This window comes from Hemiscyllium ocellatum, unplaced genomic scaffold (assembly GCF_020745735.1).
Source record: "Hemiscyllium ocellatum isolate sHemOce1 unplaced genomic scaffold, sHemOce1.pat.X.cur. scaffold_2668_pat_ctg1, whole genome shotgun sequence".
Classification (NCBI taxonomy): Eukaryota; Metazoa; Chordata; class Chondrichthyes; order Orectolobiformes; family Hemiscylliidae; genus Hemiscyllium; species Hemiscyllium ocellatum.
Genome location: NW_026868157.1, coordinates 49124 through 66399, shown reverse-complemented (window position 1 = coordinate 66399; position 17276 = coordinate 49124). Strand labels below are relative to the sequence as shown.

At 52.9% G+C, this 17276-nt stretch overlaps 4 non-coding genes and 2 pseudogenes across 4 annotated transcripts; all 6 read left to right on the top strand.

The window, feature by feature from the left end:
* Positions 1-1585: 1585 nt before the first annotated feature.
* Positions 1586-1765, top strand: LOC132812303 (U2 spliceosomal RNA; annotated as a pseudogene).
* Positions 1766-8883: 7118 nt separating this feature from the next.
* On the top strand, positions 8884-9063 carry LOC132812302 (U2 spliceosomal RNA; annotated as a pseudogene).
* Positions 9064-10882: 1819 nt separating this feature from the next.
* On the top strand, positions 10883-11073 carry LOC132812281 (U2 spliceosomal RNA). The gene has a single exon (XR_009643571.1). It is a non-coding gene; the product is annotated as a U2 spliceosomal RNA (small nuclear RNA).
* A 1812-nt stretch (positions 11074-12885) lies between these two features.
* LOC132812297 (U2 spliceosomal RNA) lies at positions 12886-13077 on the top strand. Its single transcript, XR_009643587.1, has one exon. It is a non-coding gene; the product is annotated as a U2 spliceosomal RNA (small nuclear RNA).
* Positions 13078-14900: 1823 nt separating this feature from the next.
* LOC132812296 (U2 spliceosomal RNA) lies at positions 14901-15092 on the top strand. The gene has a single exon (XR_009643586.1). It is a non-coding gene; the product is annotated as a U2 spliceosomal RNA (small nuclear RNA).
* A 1819-nt stretch (positions 15093-16911) lies between these two features.
* LOC132812299 (U2 spliceosomal RNA) lies at positions 16912-17102 on the top strand. The gene has a single exon (XR_009643589.1). It is a non-coding gene; the product is annotated as a U2 spliceosomal RNA (small nuclear RNA).
* The last annotated feature ends 174 nt before the right edge of the window (positions 17103-17276 follow it).

Sequence of the window (17276 nt, the reverse complement as noted above, 5' to 3'; positions counted from 1 at the left end):
GGTGACTATTCCTGGCAGCGGGGGCCTACAGGTTAAGGCCTCCCTGTACATGGATGACGTCGCCGTTTTCTGCTCGGATCCGCTGTCCGTGCACAGACTCCTGTGCATCTGCGACCAGTTCGAGCGGGCCTCGGGGGCCAAGGTAAACCGAGGGAAGAGCGAGGCCATGCTCTTCGGGAACTGGACCGACCAATCCTATATCCCCTTCACCGTCAGGACTGGCCACCTGAAGGTGCTGGGTATTTGGTTCGGGGGTGCTGGGGCGTGCGCCAAGACCTGGGAGGAGCGGATCAGGAAGATGAGACAGAAACTGGCAGATGGGAGCAACGGTCGCTCTCCATCGCGGGAAAAACCTGGTCATCAGGTGCGAGGTACTCTCAGTATTGTTGTATGTGGCACAGGCCTGGCCTATCCCCAGAACCTGTGCTGCCGCAGTCACCCGGGCCATCTTCCACTTCATGTGGAGATCAAAGATGGACCGGGTCCGAAGAGACACCATGTACAAAGACCGGTGCAATGGGGGAAAAAACACTCCCAATGCCACCCTCGCCCTGATGGCCACCTTTGTGTGTGGCTGCATCAAGCTGTGCGTGGATCCCCGGTACGCAAACACCAAGTGTCACTACGTACTGAGGTTCTACCTGTCCCCGGTGTTGCGAAGGATGGGCCTGGCCTCGCTGCCGCGGAACGCTCCGAGTAGTTGGACCGTTCCGTACCACCTGTCCTTCGTGGAGAAATTTCTGAAGAAAAACACCTTTGACCACAAGTCCATCAGGAAGTGGTCAGCACGTAGTGTCCTTGAGACCCTTCGGGAAAAGGAGAGGGCGGATCCTGTTGAGTGGTTCCCTGAGCAGACTGTCAAAGCAATTTGGCAGAATGCCTCATCGCCAGAACTTTCTAACAAGCACCAAGACATGGCTTGGCTGGTGGTGAGAAGGGCTCTACCCGTGAGATCGTTTATGCACGCCCGGACTCTCTGCCGCACCGCACGCTGCCCTCGAAGTGGCTGCGGGGGGACGAGACTGTCACACACCTCCTTCTGGAATGTGCCTATGCAGAGGAAGTCTGGAGAGGAATGCAGTGGTATTTGTCGAGGTTCGTCCCGAGCAGCGCCGTGACACGGGACTCCGTGCTCTACGGCCTGTTCCCCGGGACGCACACCGAGACGAATATCAACTGCGCCTGGAGGATCATCAACTCGGTGAAGGACGCTCTCTGGGTGGTCCGAAACCTGTTGATCTTCCAGCTGAAGGAGTTGACCCCGACTGAGTGTTGCAGACTGGCACATTCCAAGGTCCAAGACTACGTGTTGAGGGACGCGCTGAAGCTTGGGGCAGCTGCCGCCAAGGCGCGGTGGGGAAAGACCACCGTTTAACATCTGCCTGTCTAAAGAAGATCAGGGGGCCCATGCAGTCATTTGGGCTCTGCTGACGCCTCAGCCCAATATAAGGGCATAGGAGTGAGAAATGCACAGACTTGCATATAAAAAGGAAAATTCTAAACTGTGTATGTTAATGTGAACATATGTATGGCATTACCCAATGTACAGTGTATCAAATTATTTATGAATATTTACGAATAAAGTATATTTTGAAATAAAAAAAAAAAAATTCTGTTCTTATCAGTTTAATCGCTGATATCTCCCGAAGGTGGGAGTGTTTGTATTAAATGGATTTTTGGAGCAGGGAGATGGCTTAAGGGCTTGCTCTGTCCTCTCCATGTATCAGCCTGGTATTGCAGTGTTTCCAGGAATGGTGCACCCAACGCTTACCCAAGTTCAAAAGCAGGTGAATGCAATGTGAATCTCTTGCCTTTGCTAGTTTGCCGTGTTGATGGCAGTCAGTGATTGTTGCATCTATTGTCTTTTCAGTTGCAGGAAACTATCGTCTTTTGTTACGGGTTTTCTGTCTTATGAACCTGCTCTGCAGTTACCTGATGAAGGTGCAGCACGCAGAAAGCCAGGACAGGGGTAACCCCAACGTGCTACAGGGAACATTCTGGAACCAGGGGCCTGCCAGGAAGGTAACTTGCCAATTTAAATGAATGGATTTGCCCTTGTCTGCCGTTTTGGGCTTCTGCGGTCGTTCTTGGAACGTATCCCACCGATGGTACGGCGGTGGCGGGGGGTGGGGTGACTGCTGTAATTTCAAAGAACCCCGTTGGGCTGAAACCTGGTGTTGTGGGATTTTTAACACAGTCAAATCAGGTTGTGGGATCCCATGACTCAGCCAATGTCAAATGGCTATCAGATCAGCCCCCACAGCCCCTTCCCAACCCCCCCGCCTCCCCCCCCACCCCGAGGCAACAAATTTATCCTAATATTTTCTTGAACAAGAAAGAAATGTCTTTGGTCTGTTTCCTGAATAGAGTGAAACCCCCAACTCTGTTTGTTTCTTCGCAAACTACTGTACGGAAGCGACCTGCTTTAGTAGCTACGTCTGTACGTAAAGATTATTCACGCAGACGATCGCCCAAGGCTGGAACTGGCTTCAGCTCCCTGGTGCCACCAGGCAGCCGTACTAACCACTGATCCACTGTGCCACCCGTACGATTTGGAACGATTTGTCATCATTTGCGGTGCAAGTAGCGAAACAGTTGTCAGTTTGTCAACTGGGTCGGATTATAATGTTGTCAGCGATCTGCAGCAATGTGAACGGAGATGTCGAATCGAGCTGCTGGTGGTGATGAGGCGCGCTTGCAGCGTGACATGTTTACACGGGGAGATCAGCTCCCCCCATTCTCCAGAGAGTCGGATACAAGTAGAGAGGATATTGAGAGTGGACGATAAAGAAAGGGTGCACGGACGTAATTCGCTTTTCGCAACTTTTCGGATTGATGCGGAATGCCGAGGAGCAAATCCTGTACGTGAGGGAAACGATGATTGGCATTTATGGGCAAGCTACACCAACACAAGGGGAGGCAATGAATAGGATCTTTCCGTCAAGGCCAACATTTCTCGCCCATGCCGAGATCAGCCTGGTGGTGAGCTGCTCTCTCGAACCGCTGCAGTCCAAGTGCTGTCGGTAGCCCCGCGATGCTGTTTGGGCGGGGATTCCCGATTTTGACCCGGTAACACCGGAGGAACAAAGACATATTTGCAATTCAGGACAGCGAGTGTCTCGGAGGGGGGGGAGAACTTGCGAATGGTGGTGTTCCCGTGGATCTGCTGCCGTCATCCTTCGAGGCTGCGTTGGCCATGGGTTTGCAAGGTGCTGCCTGAGGAATTCTGGTGAATCTTGTAGATGCCGGGGGAATGAATGACCCTGCCGGGGAATGAATGACCCTGCCGCCGCCGCTGTCCCCGATCACCGGGAGAAACCTCTCTGCAGTCGACCTGACGTGCGGTGGCTCCGGCCCGTGCCATCTGATTGGTCGTCAGCGCGACCTACGCGGCTACGTAACAGATGGAGAGAAAAGCACGGGGAAAGCACAGCGACTGCTGCAGAGTGATCTTCCGGTCTGGTTGGATATCTTGGAAGGAAGGTAGACGGTAAGGGAATAAAGGAACTTTGAATATCATCAAACTGATGGAAAGGATAGTCGGCAAATATGACCTCCACCGTTGGAGTATTGATGTGCTATCGCTTCTCGGCCTTTTGGCTAAGATCAAGTGTCTGTTCTTATCAGGACAGGTGTCGAGTTGCGAGTCATCAGAGCTAGTGGAGAGACCATCGCTGGATCGTGATTGGACGTTGGAGGATCGTTTGGTTGTGCTGACCTGCTATTGGTGGATCTTCATGCTGGCTTCGGCCTAACGCCAATTCAGGGACCAGCCAATCTTGGAGCCATGGCCTCAGCAGCCATTCGCAGCCCTGGCCAGGGCATTCGCAACACAGTCAGGGTGACTGTGAAGAAGGTGGAGGAGCACACACCGGTCGATCGGACGGTGTTTGTGAAGAAGTCTTGCTGGAGTGCTGTGGGTTTGCAGCAGCGGATGTGTACTGCCTGCAGGATTTCCCTGGGGCAGGCTACTTCGACGTGACCTTCAGGAGCGTGAAGCATTGTGAGCAGCTCCTGAAGGTCTTCAAGGAGAAGGAAGGGGAACCTCTGTTCTCCATCTTGTCGGCGGTCCCGTTGTGTGTGCTTCCTGCGCAGAGAAGTCGGGTTGTTACAATCCAAATGTACAACCCCTACGTCCCAGCGGCAGATGTTCTCACCTTCTTGAAGAGGTATGTCCAGGTTGAAGGAGAAAGCACTGATGTCGTTGATCCTTTCGGGATCTGGACAAGTAAAAGACAGGTCAAGGTAACCCTGAGGGTCGATGGCAGCGGGAACATCCTCCACCCACCCTCCAGCTTCGCAATTGGAGGGAGCAGAGGCTACCTGACGTACGCAGGGCAGCCGAAGGTGTGCCGAACCTGCGGGAGGTCAGGCCACATGGCGGCCGACTGCAAGGTGACCGTATGCCGAAATTGCAAGCAGGAAGGCCACCTGACCAAGGATTGTAAGGAGGCCAAGAACTGTAACCTGTGCGGAGAGGCGGGCCACATGTACAAGGCCTGCCCAAGACGAGGAGCCGCTACCTACGCACAGATGGCCGGAGGTAGCAACACGAATACGAGCCGCGGACCAACAAAGGCGAGGAAGGCAAATGAAAATAGCGTGGAAACGGTGCCTGGAGGCACCCAGAAGGAAGAGCAGGCAGTAGCGGAGCAGACGGCAGACAGCGGGGAGGTGCAGCAGCCGATCCAAGCTCCGTCAATGCAGTCAGAGGAAATGGAAGAGGAGGAATCAAAGGATGCAGAGGACTGGATCACAGTAAAAAACAGGAAGAGGAAACCTCTTGGGGGCCCCAAAGCCACCCAGCGAAGGGGAAAGCGACACCTACAAGGCGAAGACGCATGCAGCTCTTCCGATGGTGAGGATGGGCGCAAGAAGGGTCGTCATCAGAGAAGAGGCAGAGCGTTGTGAGGAGAAAGGAGGGCAGCACCGCCCAGGAAGGAAAGGACGATCCCTCTGAGGGGACGGGTAATGGCCTCCCCCTACCCGGTGAGAACCAGGAGGTACTCACCGGCCCACAGCTCCAGGTATCTGGGAGCAGCGGTCCTATGACAGCCCTGCTGTCAGACGGAGAACTGGTCAGTGCGGACCACGGGCCCGACACGAAGACAACAGAGTGGGGTAATGGCTCCAGCGCGGAGCTGGACAGTTACCTCAGCCCTGCGAAGGTCCAACAGTTTGCCGCCACCACAGGGATGCACGCAGCTACCCCAGAAGGGCAGGACCAGCAGCAAACGGACACCGGTAAACCTGTAAACTGTTAAAATGGGGTTGAAAATTGCTAGCATCAACGTGCGTAGCATCAAATCGGCTACGCGATGCGTTTCAACACTGGCCTCCCTGGCCAGCGTCAAAGCCGACGTCCTGTTTCTGCAGGAGTGCGGGATACCCCACCTCAGCAGTTACAGGAGGTGGTCGAGCTTGTGGGCCCATGGGCCGTCAGTGTGGTCGGGGGGCAACGATAACCGCTCCTCAGGCCTAGGGATCCTTTTGCGGGGAGGTAACTTCACTATCTCCGAGGTTAAGGAGGTGGTGGGCGGGCGCCTCCTCGTCGTGGATGTTAAATACAGAAACGCTCCCGTAAGACTAATCAACGTGTACGCCCCAGCGGATAAGAGTGAACGGTTGGCCGTCCTGCAACAGCTTCCACTGCTGCTGGCTACGTCCAGGCCGGTCATTCTGGCCGGAGACTTCAACTGCATCATTGATGCAGATGGACGATCCGGCGGGGGGGACAGTAAACTGGACGCTACGTCCAGAGCCCTGATGGAAACGGTCAAAGATGCCAAGCTGCACGACGTCTTCAGCACCCCTGCAGATGGAGCGCAGCGTAGATACACATGGTCACGGGCAGACGGGTCTATCCGCTCAAGGATAGATTACCTGTTTGTGTCCCGAACGTTCTCGGTCAGAACCACCGACGTCAAGCCGGTGTTCTTCTCTGACCACTGCCTCCTACTGGCCGACTGTCACCTACAGGACGAGCAGCGGACGGGCAAGGGAACGTGGAAACTGAACACTAAGCTGTTGACCCCGGGAAACATCAAGGAGCTCAAGAGGGATTACGCAGGTTGGAGAACCGCGAAGTGTCTCTTTGAGTCTCCAGCAGACTGGTGGGAAACAGTAAAAGGGAACATCAAGAGATTCTTCATCCTCAAAGGTGTTCAGGAGGCGAGAGAGAGGCGGGGAAAACTGTCCCAGCTCCAGGAAAGTATGCAGAACCTGCTCCTGCTGCAGACGTTGGGGGTCGATGTCACGGAGGACCTCAAGGAGGTGAAGGGCCAGCAAGCCTCGCTCTTTGCCTCGGAGGCCTCCAAGATAATCTTCCGGTCCAGGGTCCGCTCGGTAGAGCAGGACGAGACGTGCTCACGTTTCTTCTTCCAGAAGGTGCACAAAGAGAGCTCCGTGCTCAGCAGCCTGAAGGAAGAAGATGGCTCGGTAACGTCATCTCAGGCTGACGTCATGAGGATCAGTAAATCCTTCTATGCCAGCCTGTATGACGCGAAGCCAACCGACAGCACGGCCTCACAGTCGTTCCTGTCCTCTATCACGGAGGTCCTAGAGGACGGAACGCGAGAGAGGCTGGACCAGCCGCTATCTCTGGATGAGCTGACCAGGGCCCTCGAGTCCTTCGAAAAGAATAAAACTCCCGGAAGCGACGGCTTACCGGTCGAGATCTATTCCGCTCTTTGGGACTTGATTGGCCGGGACCTGCTGGAGGTGTATGTCAGTATGCTTCGGGCAGGTACCATGAGTGAATCCATGAGGAAAGGCATCATCACCCTCATCTATAAGCGGAAGGGGGAGAGGGATGAAATTAGAAATTGGAGACCGATCTCACTGCTAAACACAGACTACAAAATCTTGTCAAAGGTCATCGCAAACCGGGTCAGGTCTGCTCTGGGAACGGTGATCCACCCCGACCAAACCTGTGCTGTACCGGGCAGGAAGATCTCTGAGAGCCTCGCACTCCTCAGGGATACGATCGCCTACGTGCAGGACAGGGGGGTGGACACCTGCCTCATCAGCCTGGACCAGGAGAAAGCCTTTGACAGGATATCGCATACATATATGAGGGATGTCCTCTCCAAAATGGGCTTTGGGGAGGGAATCTGCAATTGGATCAGACTGCTCTACACCAACATTGTCAGTGCAGTCTCAATCAATGGGTGGGAATCAGATAGCTTCCCTGTAAGATCTGGAGTCAGGCAGGGCTGCCCACTCTCTCCTGCCTTGTTTGTATGTTGCATAGAGCCATTTGCCGAATCCATCAGGAAGGATGCGAGCCTGAGAGGGGTGACTATTCCTGGCAGCGGGGGCCTACAGGTTAAGGCCTCCCTGTACATGGATGACGTCGCCGTTTTCTGCTCGGATCCGCTGTCCGTGCACAGACTCCTGTGCATCTGCGACCAGTTCGAGCGGGCCTCGGGGGCCAAGGTAAACCGAGGGAAGAGCGAGGCCATGCTCTTCGGGAACTGGACCGACCAATCCTATATCCCCTTCACCGTCAGGACTGGCCACCTGAAGGTGCTGGGTATTTGGTTCGGGGGTGCTGGGGCGTGCGCCAAGACCTGGGAGGAGCGGATCAGGAAGATGAGACAGAAACTAGGCAGATGGGAGCAACGGTCGCTCTCCATCGCGGGGAAAAACCTGGTCATCAGGTGCGAGGTACTCTCAGTATTGTTGTATGTGGCACAGGCCTGGCCTATCCCCAGAACCTGTGCTGCCGCAGTCACCCGGGCCATCTTCCACTTCATGTGGAGATCAAAGATGGACCGGGTCCGAAGAGACACCATGTACAAAGACCGGTGCAATGGGGGAAAAAACACTCCCAATGCCACCCTCGCCCTGATGGCCACCTTTGTGTGTGGCTGCATCAAGCTGTGCGTGGATCCCCGGTACGCAAACACCAAGTGTCACTACGTACTGAGGTTCTACCTGTCCCCGGTGTTGCGAAGGATGGGCCTGGCCTCGCTGCCGCGGAACGCTCCGAGTAGTTGGACCGTTCCGTACCACCTGTCCTTCGTGGAGAAATTTCTGAAGAAAAACACCTTTGACCACAAGTCCATCAGGAAGTGGTCAGCACGTAGTGTCCTTGAGACCCTTCGGGAAAAGGAGAGGGCGGATCCTGTTGAGTGGTTCCCTGAGCAGACTGTCAAAGCAATTTGGCAGAATGCCTCATCGCCAGAACTTTCTAACAAGCACCAAGACATGGCTTGGCTGGTGGTGAGAAGGGCTCTACCCGTGAGATCGTTTATGCACGCCCGGACTCTCTGCCGCACCGCACGCTGCCCTCGAAGTGGCTGCGGGGGGGACGAGACTGTCACACACCTCCTTCTGGAATGTGCCTATGCAGAGGAAGTCTGGAGAGGAATGCAGTGGTATTTGTCGAGGTTCGTCCCGAGCAGCGCCGTGACACGGGACTCCGTGCTCTACGGCCTGTTCCCCGGGACGCACACCGAGACGAATATCAACTGCGCCTGGAGGATCATCAACTCGGTGAAGGACGCTCTCTGGGTGGTCCGAAACCTGTTGATCTTCCAGCTGAAGGAGTTGACCCCGACTGAGTGTTGCAGACTGGCACATTCCAAGGTCCAAGACTACGTGTTGAGGGACGCGCTGAAGCTTGGGGCAGCTGCCGCCAAGGCGCGGTGGGGAAAGACCACCGTTTAACATCTGCCTGTCTAAAGAAGATCAGGGGGCCCATGCAGTCATTTGGGCTCTGCTGACGCCTCAGCCCAATATAAGGGCATAGGAGTGAGAAATGCACAGACTTGCATATAAAAAGGAAAATTCTAAACTGTGTATGTTAATGTGAACATATGTATGGCATTACCCAATGTACAGTGTATCAAATTATTTATGAATATTTACGAATAAAGTATATTTTGAAATAAAAAAAAAAAAATTCTGTTCTTATCAGTTTAATCGCTGATATCTCCCGAAGGTGGGAGTGTTTGTATTAAATGGATTTTTGGAGCAGGGAGATGGCTTAAGGGCTTGCTCTGTCCTCTCCATGTATCAGCCTGGTATTGCAGTGTTTCCAGGAATGGTGCACCCAACGCTTACCCAAGTTCAAAAGCAGGTGAATGCAATGTGAATCTCTTGCCTTTGCTAGTTTGCCGTGTTGATGGCAGTCAGTGATTGTTGCATCTATTGTCTTTTCAGTTGCAGGAAACTATCGTCTTTTGTTACGGGTTTTCTGTCTTATGAACCTGCTCTGCAGTTACCTGATGAAGGTGCAGCACGCAGAAAGCCAGGACAGGGGTAACCCCAACGTGCTACAGGGAACATTCTGGAACCAGGGGCCTGCCAGGAAGGTAACTTGCCAATTTAAATGAATGGATTTGCCCTTGTCTGCCGTTTTGGGCTTCTGCGGTCGTTCTTGGAACGTATCCCACCGATGGTACGGCGGTGGCGGGGGGTGGGGTGACTGCTGTAATTTCAAAGAACCCCGTTGGGCTGAAACCTGGTGTTGTGGGATTTTTAACACAGTCAAATCAGGTTGTGGGATCCCATGACTCAGCCAATGTCAAATGGCTATCAGATCAGCCCCCACAGCCCCTTCCCAACCCCCCCGCCTCCCCCCCCACCCCCGAGGCAACAAATTTATCCTAATATTTTCTTGAACAAGAAAGAAATGTCTTTGGTCTGTTTCCTGAATAGAGTGAAACCCCCATCTCTGTTTGTTTCTTCGCAAACTACTGTACGGAAGCGACCTGCTTTAGTAGCTACGTCTGTACGTAAAGATTATTCACGCAGACGATCGCCCAAGGCTGGAACTGGCTTCAGCTCCCTGGTGCCACCAGGCAGCCGTACTAACCACTGATCCACTGTGCCACCCGTACGATTTGGAACGATTTGTCATCATTTGCGGTGCAAGTAGCGAAACAGTTGTCAGTTTGTCAACTGGGTCGGATTATAATGTTGTCAGCGATCTGCAGCAATGTGAACGGAGATGTCGAATCGAGCTGCTGGTGGTGATGAGGCGCGCTTGCAGCGTGACATGTTTACACGGGGAGATCAGCTCCCTCCCCATTCTCCAGAGAGTCGGATACAAGTAGAGAGGATATTGAGAGTGGACGATAAAGAAAGGGTGCACGGACGTAATTCGCTTTTCGCAACTTTTCGGATTGATGCGGAATGCCGAGGAGCAAATCCTGTACGTGAGGGAAACGATGATTGGCATTTATGGGCAAGCTACACCAACACAAGGGGAGGCAATGAATAGGATCTTTCCGTCAAGGCCAACATTTCTCACCCATGCCGAGATCAGCCTGGTGGTGAGCTGCTCTCTCGAACCGCTGCAGTCCAAGTGCTGTCGGTAGCCCCGCGATGCTGTTTGGGCGGGGATTCCCGATTTTGACCCGGTAACACCGGAGGAACAAAGACATATTTGCAATTCAGGACAGCGAGTGTCTCGGAGGGGGGGGAGAACTTGCGAATGGTGGTGTTCCCGTGGATCTGCTGCCGTCATCCTTCGAGGCTGCGTTGGCCATGGGTTTGCAAGGTGCTGCCTGAGGAATTCTGGTGAATCTTGTAGATGCCGGGGGAATGAATGACCCTGCCGGGGGAATGAATGACCCTGCCGCCGCCGCTGTCCCCGATCACCGGGAGAAACCTCTCTGCAGTCGACCTGACGTGCGGTGGCTCCGGCCCGTGCCATCTGATTGGTCGTCAGCGCGACCTACGCGGCTACGTAACAGATGGAGAGAAAAGCACGGGGAAAGCACAGCGACTGCTGCAGAGTGATCTTCCGGTCTGGTTGGATATCTTGGAAGGAAGGTAGACGGTAAGGGAATAAAGGAACTTTGAATATCATCAAACTGATGGAAAGGATAGTCGGCAAATATGACCTCCACCGTTGGAGTATTAATGTGCTATCGCTTCTCGGCCTTTTGGCTTGGAATATGTGTAGTTTCTGTTCTTATCAGTTTAATCGCTGATATCTCCCGAGGTGGGAGTGTTTGTATTAAATGGATTTTTGGAGCAGGGAGATGGCTTAAGGGCTTGCTCTGTCCTCTCCATGTATCAGCCTGGTATTGCAGTGTTTCCAGGAATGGTGCACCCAACGCTTACCCAAGTTCAAAAGCAGGTGAATGCAATGTGAATCTCTTGCCTTTGCTAGTTTGCCGTGTTGATGGCAGTCAGTGATTGTTGCATCTATTGTCTTTTCAGTTGCAGGAAACTATCGTCTTTTGTTACGGGTTTTCTGTCTTATGAACCTGCTCTGCAGTTACCTGATGAAGGTGCAGCACGCTGAAAGCCAGGACAGGGGTAACCCCAACGTGCTACAGGGAACATTCTGGAACCAGGGGCCTGCAGGAAGGTAACTTGCCAATTTAAATGAATGGATTTGCCCTTGTCTGCCGTTTTGGGCTTCTGCGGTCGTTCTTGGAACGTATCCCACCGATGGTACGGCGGTGGCGGGGGGTGGGGTGACTGCTGTAATTTCAAAGAACCCCGTTGGGCTGAACCTGGTGTTGTGGGATTTTTAACACAGTCAAATCAGGTTGTGGGATCCCATGACTCAGCCAATGTCAAATGGCTATCAGATCAGCCCCACAGCCCCTTCCCAACCCCCCGCCTCCCCCCCCACCCCGAGGCAACAAATTTATCCTAATATTTTCTTGAACAAGAAAGAAATGTCTTTGGTCTGTTTCCTGAATAGAGTGAAACCCCCATCTCTGTTTGTTTCTTCGCAAACTACTGTACGGAAGCGACCTGCTTTAGTAGCTACGTCTGCACGTAAAGATTATTCACGCAGACGATCGCCCAAGGCTGGAACTGTCTTCAGCTCCCTGGTGCCACAGGCAGCCGTACTAACCACTGATCCACTGTGCCACCCGTACGATTTGGAACGATTTGTCATCATTTGCGGTGCAAGTAGCGAAACAGTTGTCAGTTTGTCAACTGGGTCGGATTATAATGTTGTCAGCGATCTGCAGCAATGTGAACGGAGATGTCGAATCGAGCTGCTGGTGGTGATGAGGCACGCTTGCAGCGTGACATGTTTACACGGGGAGATCAGCTCCCTCCCCATTCTCCAGAGAGTCGGATACAAGTAGAGAGGATATTGAAAGTGGACGATAAAGAAAGGGTGCACGGACGTAATTCGCTTTTCGCAACTTTTCGGATTGATGCGGAATGCCGAGGAGCGAATCCTGTACGTGAGGGAAACGATGATTGGCATTTATGGGCAAGCTACACCAACACAAGGGGAGGCAATGAATAGGATCTTTCCGTCAAGGCCAACATTTCTCGCCCATGCCGAGATCAGCCTGGTGGTGAGCTGCTCTCTCGAACCGCTGCAGTCCAAGTGCTGTCGGTAGCCCCGCGATGCTGTTTGGGCGGGGATTCCCGATTTTGACCCGGTAACACCGGAGGAACAAAGACATATTTGCAATTCAGGACAGCGAGTGCCTCGGGGGGGGGGAGAACTTGCGAATGGTGGTGTTCCCGTGGATCTGCTGCCGTCATCCTTCGAGGCTGCGTTGGCCATGGGTTTACAAGGTGCTGCCTGAGGAATTCTGGTGAATCTTGTAGATGCCGGGGGAATGAATGACCCTGCCGGGGGAATGAATGACCCTGCCGCCGCCGCTGTCCCCGATCACCGGGAGAAACCTCTCTGCAGTCGACCTGACGTGCGGTGGCTCCGGCCCGTGCCATCTGATTGGTCGTCAGCGCGACCTACGCGGCTACGTAACAGATGGAGAGAAAAGCACGGGGAAAGCACAGCGACTGCTGCAGAGTGATCTTCCGGTCTGGTTGGATATCTTGGAAGGAAGGTAGACGGTAAGGGAATAAAGGAACTTTGAATATCATCAAACTGATGGAAAGGATAGTCGGCAAATATGACCTCCACCGTTGGAGTATTAATGTGCTATCGCTTCTCGGCCTTTTGGCTTGGAATATGTGTAGTTTCTGTTCTTATCAGTTTAATCGCTGATATCTCCCGAAGGTGGGAGTGTTTGTATTAAATGGATTTTTGGAGCAGGGAGATGGCTTAAGGGCTTGCTCTGTCCTCTCCATGTATCAGCCTGGTATTGCAGTGTTTCCAGGAATGGTGCACCCAACGCTTACCCAAGTTCAAAAGCAGGTGAATGCAATGTGAATCTCTTGCCTTTGCTAGTTTGCCGTGTTGATGGCAGTCAGTGATTGTTGCATCTATTGTCTTTTCAGTTGCAGGAAACTATCGTCTTTTGTTACGGGTTTTCTGTCTTATGAACCTGCTCTGCAGTTACCTGATGAAGGTGCAGCACGCAGAAAGCCAGGACAGGGGTAACCCCAACGTGCTACAGGGAACATTCTGGAACCAGGGGCCTGCCAGGAAGGTAACTTGCCAATTTAAATGAATGGATTTGCCCTTGTCTGCCGTTTTGGGCTTCTGCGGTCGTTCTTGGAACGTATCCCACCGATGGTACGGCGGTGGCGGGGGGTGGGGTGACTGCTGTAATTTCAAAGAACCCCGTTGGGCTGAAACCTGGTGTTGTGGGATTTTTAACACAGTCAAATCAGGTTGTGGGATCCCATGACTCAGCCAATGTCAAATGGCTATCAGATCAGCCCCCACAGCCCCTTCCCAACCCCCCCGCCTCCCCCCCCACCCCCGAGGCAACAAATTTATCCTAATATTTTCTTGAACAAGAAAGAAATGTCTTTGGTCTGTTTCCTGAATAGAGTGAAACCCCCATCTCTGTTTGTTTCTTCGCAAACTACTGTACGGAAGCGACCTGCTTTAGTAGCTACGTCTGTACGTAAAGATTATTCACGCAGACGATCGCCCAAGGCTGGAACTGGCTTCAGCTCCCTGGTGCCACCAGGCAGCCGTACTAACCACTGATCCACTGTGCCACCCGTACGATTTGGAACGATTTGTCATCATTTGCGGTGCAAGTAGCGAAACAGTTGTCAGTTTGTCAACTGGGTCGGATTATAATGTTGTCAGCGATCTGCAGCAATGTGAACGGAGATGTCGAATCGAGCTGCTGGTGGTGATGAGGCGCGCTTGCAGCGTGACATGTTTACACGGGGAGATCAGCTCCCTCCCCATTCTCCCAGAGAGTCGGATACAAGTAGAGAGGATATTGAAGTGGACGATAAAGAAAGGGTGCACGGACGTAATTCGCTTTTCGCAACTTTTCGGATTGATGCGGAATGCCGAGGAGCGAATCCTGTACGTGAGGGAAACGATGATTGGCATTTATGGGCAAGCTACACCAACACAAGGGGAGGCAATGAATAGGATCTTTCCGTCAAGGCCAACATTTCTCGCCCATGCCGAGATCAGCCTGGTGGTGAGCTGCTCTCTCGAACCGCTGCAGTCCAAGTGCTGTCGGTAGCCCCGCGATGCTGTTTGGGCGGGGATTCCCGATTTTGACCCGGTAACACCGGAGGAACAAAGACATATTTGCAATTCAGGACAGCGAGTGTCTCGGGGGGGGGAGGGGGAGAACTTGCGAATGGTGGTGTTCCCGTGGATCTGCTGCCGTCATCCTTCGAGGCTGCGTTGGCCATGGGTTTGCAAGGTGCTGCCTGAGGAATTCTGGTGAATCTTGTAGATGCCGGGGGAATGAATGACCCTGCCGGGGGAATGAATGACCCTGCCGCCGCCGCTGTCCCCGATCACCGGGAGAAACCTCTCTGCAGTCGACCTGACGTGCGGTGGCTCCGGCCCGTGCCATCTGATTGGTCGTCAGCGCGACCTACGCGGCTACGTAACAGATGGAGAGAAAAGCACGGGGAAAGCACAGCGACTGCTGCAGAGTGATCTTCCGGTCTGGTTGGATATCTTGGAAGGAAGGTAGACGGTAAGGGAATAAAGGAACTTTGAATATCATCAAACTGATGGAAAGGATAGTCGGCAAATATGACCTCCACCGTTGGAGTATTAATGTGCTATCGCTTCTCGGCCTTTTGGCTTGGAATATGTGTAGTTTCTGTTCTTATCAGTTTAATCGCTGATATCTCCCGAAGGTGGGAGTGTTTGTATTAAATGGATTTTTGGAGCAGGGAGATGGCTTAAGGGCTTGCTCTGTCCTCTCCATGTATCAGCCTGGTATTGCAGTGTTTCCAGGAATGGTGCACCCAACGCCTACCCAAGTTCAAAAGCAGGTGAATGCAATGTGAATCTCTTGCCTTTGCTAGTTTGCCGTGTTGATGGCAGTCAGTGATTGTTGCATCTATTGTCTTTTCAGTTGCAGGAAACTATCGTCTTTTGTTACGGGTTTTCTGTCTTATGAACCTGCTCTGCAGTTACCTGATGAAGGTGCAGCACGCAGAAAGCCAGGACAGGGGTAACCCCAACGTGCTACAGGGAACATTCTGGAACCAGGGGCCTGCCAGGAAGGTAACTTGCCAATTTAAATGAATGGATTTGCCCTTGTCTGCCGTTTTGGGCTTCTGCGGTCGTTCTTGGAACGTATCCCACCGATGGTACGGCGGTGGCGGGGGGTGGGGTGACTGCTGTAATTTCAAAGAACCCCGTTGGGCTGAAACCTGGTGTTGTGGGATTTTTAACACAGTCAAATCAGGTTGTGGGATCCCATGACTCAGCCAATGTCAAATGGCTATCAGATCAGCCCCCACAGCCCCTTCCCAACCCCCCCGCCTCCCCCCCCACCCCGAGGCAACAAATTTATCCTAATATTTTCTTGAACAAGAAAGAAATGTCTTTGGTCTGTTTCCTGAATAGAGTGAAACCCCCATCTCTGTTTGTTTCTTCGCAAACTACTGTACGGAAGCGACCTGCTTTAGTAGCTACGTCTGTACGTAAAGATTATTCACGCAGACGATCGCCCAAGGCTGGAACTGGCTTCAGCTCCCTGGTGCCACCAGGCAGCCGTACTAACCACTGATCCACTGTGCCACCCGTACGATTTGGAACGATTTGTCATCATTTGCGGTGCAAGTAGCGAAACAGTTGTCAGTTTGTCAACTGGGTCGGATTATAATGTTGTCAGCGATCTGCAGCAATGTGAACGGAGATGTCGAATCGAGCTGCTGGTGGTGATGAGGCGCGCTTGCAGCGTGACATGTTTACACGGGGAGATCAGCTCCCTCCCCATTCTCCAGAGAGTCGGATACAAGTAGAGAGGATATTGAGAGTGGACGATAAAGAAAGGGTGCACGGACGTAATTCGCTTTTCGCAACTTTTCGGATTGATGCGGAATGCCGAGGAGCGAATCCTGTACGTGAGGGAAACGATGATTGGCATTTATGGGCAAGCTACACCAACACAAGGGGAGGCAATGAATAGGATCTTTCCGTCAAGGCCAACATTTCTCGCCCATGCCGAGATCAGCCTGGTGGTGAGCTGCTCTCTCGAACCGCTGCAGTCCAAGTGCTGTCGGTAGCCCCGCGATGCTGTTTGGGCGGGGATTCCCGATTTTGACCCGGTAACACCGGAGGAACAAAGACATATTTGCAATTCAGGACAGCGAGTGTCTCGGGGGGGGGGGGAGAACTTGCGAATGGTGGTGTTCCCGTGGATCTGCTGCCGTCATCCTTCGAGGCTGCGTTGGCCATGGGTTTGCAAGGTGCTGCCTGAGGAATTCTGGTGAATCTTGTAGATGCCGGGGGAATGAATGACCCTGCCGGGGGAATGAATGACCCTGCCGCCGCCGCTGTCCCCGATCACCGGGAGAAACCTCTCTGCAGTCGACCTGACGTGCGGTGGCTCCGGCCCGTGCCATCTGATTGGTCGTCAGCGCGACCTACGCGGCTACGTAACAGATGGAGAGAAAAGCACGGGGAAAGCACAGCGACTGCTGCAGAGTGATCTTCCGGTCTGGTTGGATATCTTGGAAGGAAGGTAGACGGTAAGGGAATAAAGGAACTTTGAATATCATCAAACTGATGGAAAGGATAGTCGGCAAATATGACCTCCACCGTTGGAGTATTGATGTGCTATCGCTTCTCGGCCTTTTGGCTTGGAATATGTGTAGTTTCTGTTCTTATCAGTTTAATCGCTGATATCTCCCGAAGGTGGGAGTGTTTGTATTAAATGGATTTTTGGAGCAGGGAGATGGCTTAAGGGCTTGCTCTGTCCTCTCCATGTATCAGCCTGGTATTGCAGTGTTTCAGGAATGGTGCACCCAACGCTTACCCAAGTTCAAAAGCAGGTGAATGCAATGTGAATCTCTTGCCTTTGCTAGTTTGCCGTGTTGATGGCAGTCAGTGATTGTTGCATCTATTGTCTTTTCAGTTGCAGGAAACTATCGTCTTTTGTTACGGGTTTTCTGTCTTATGAACCTGCTCTGCAGTTACCTGATGA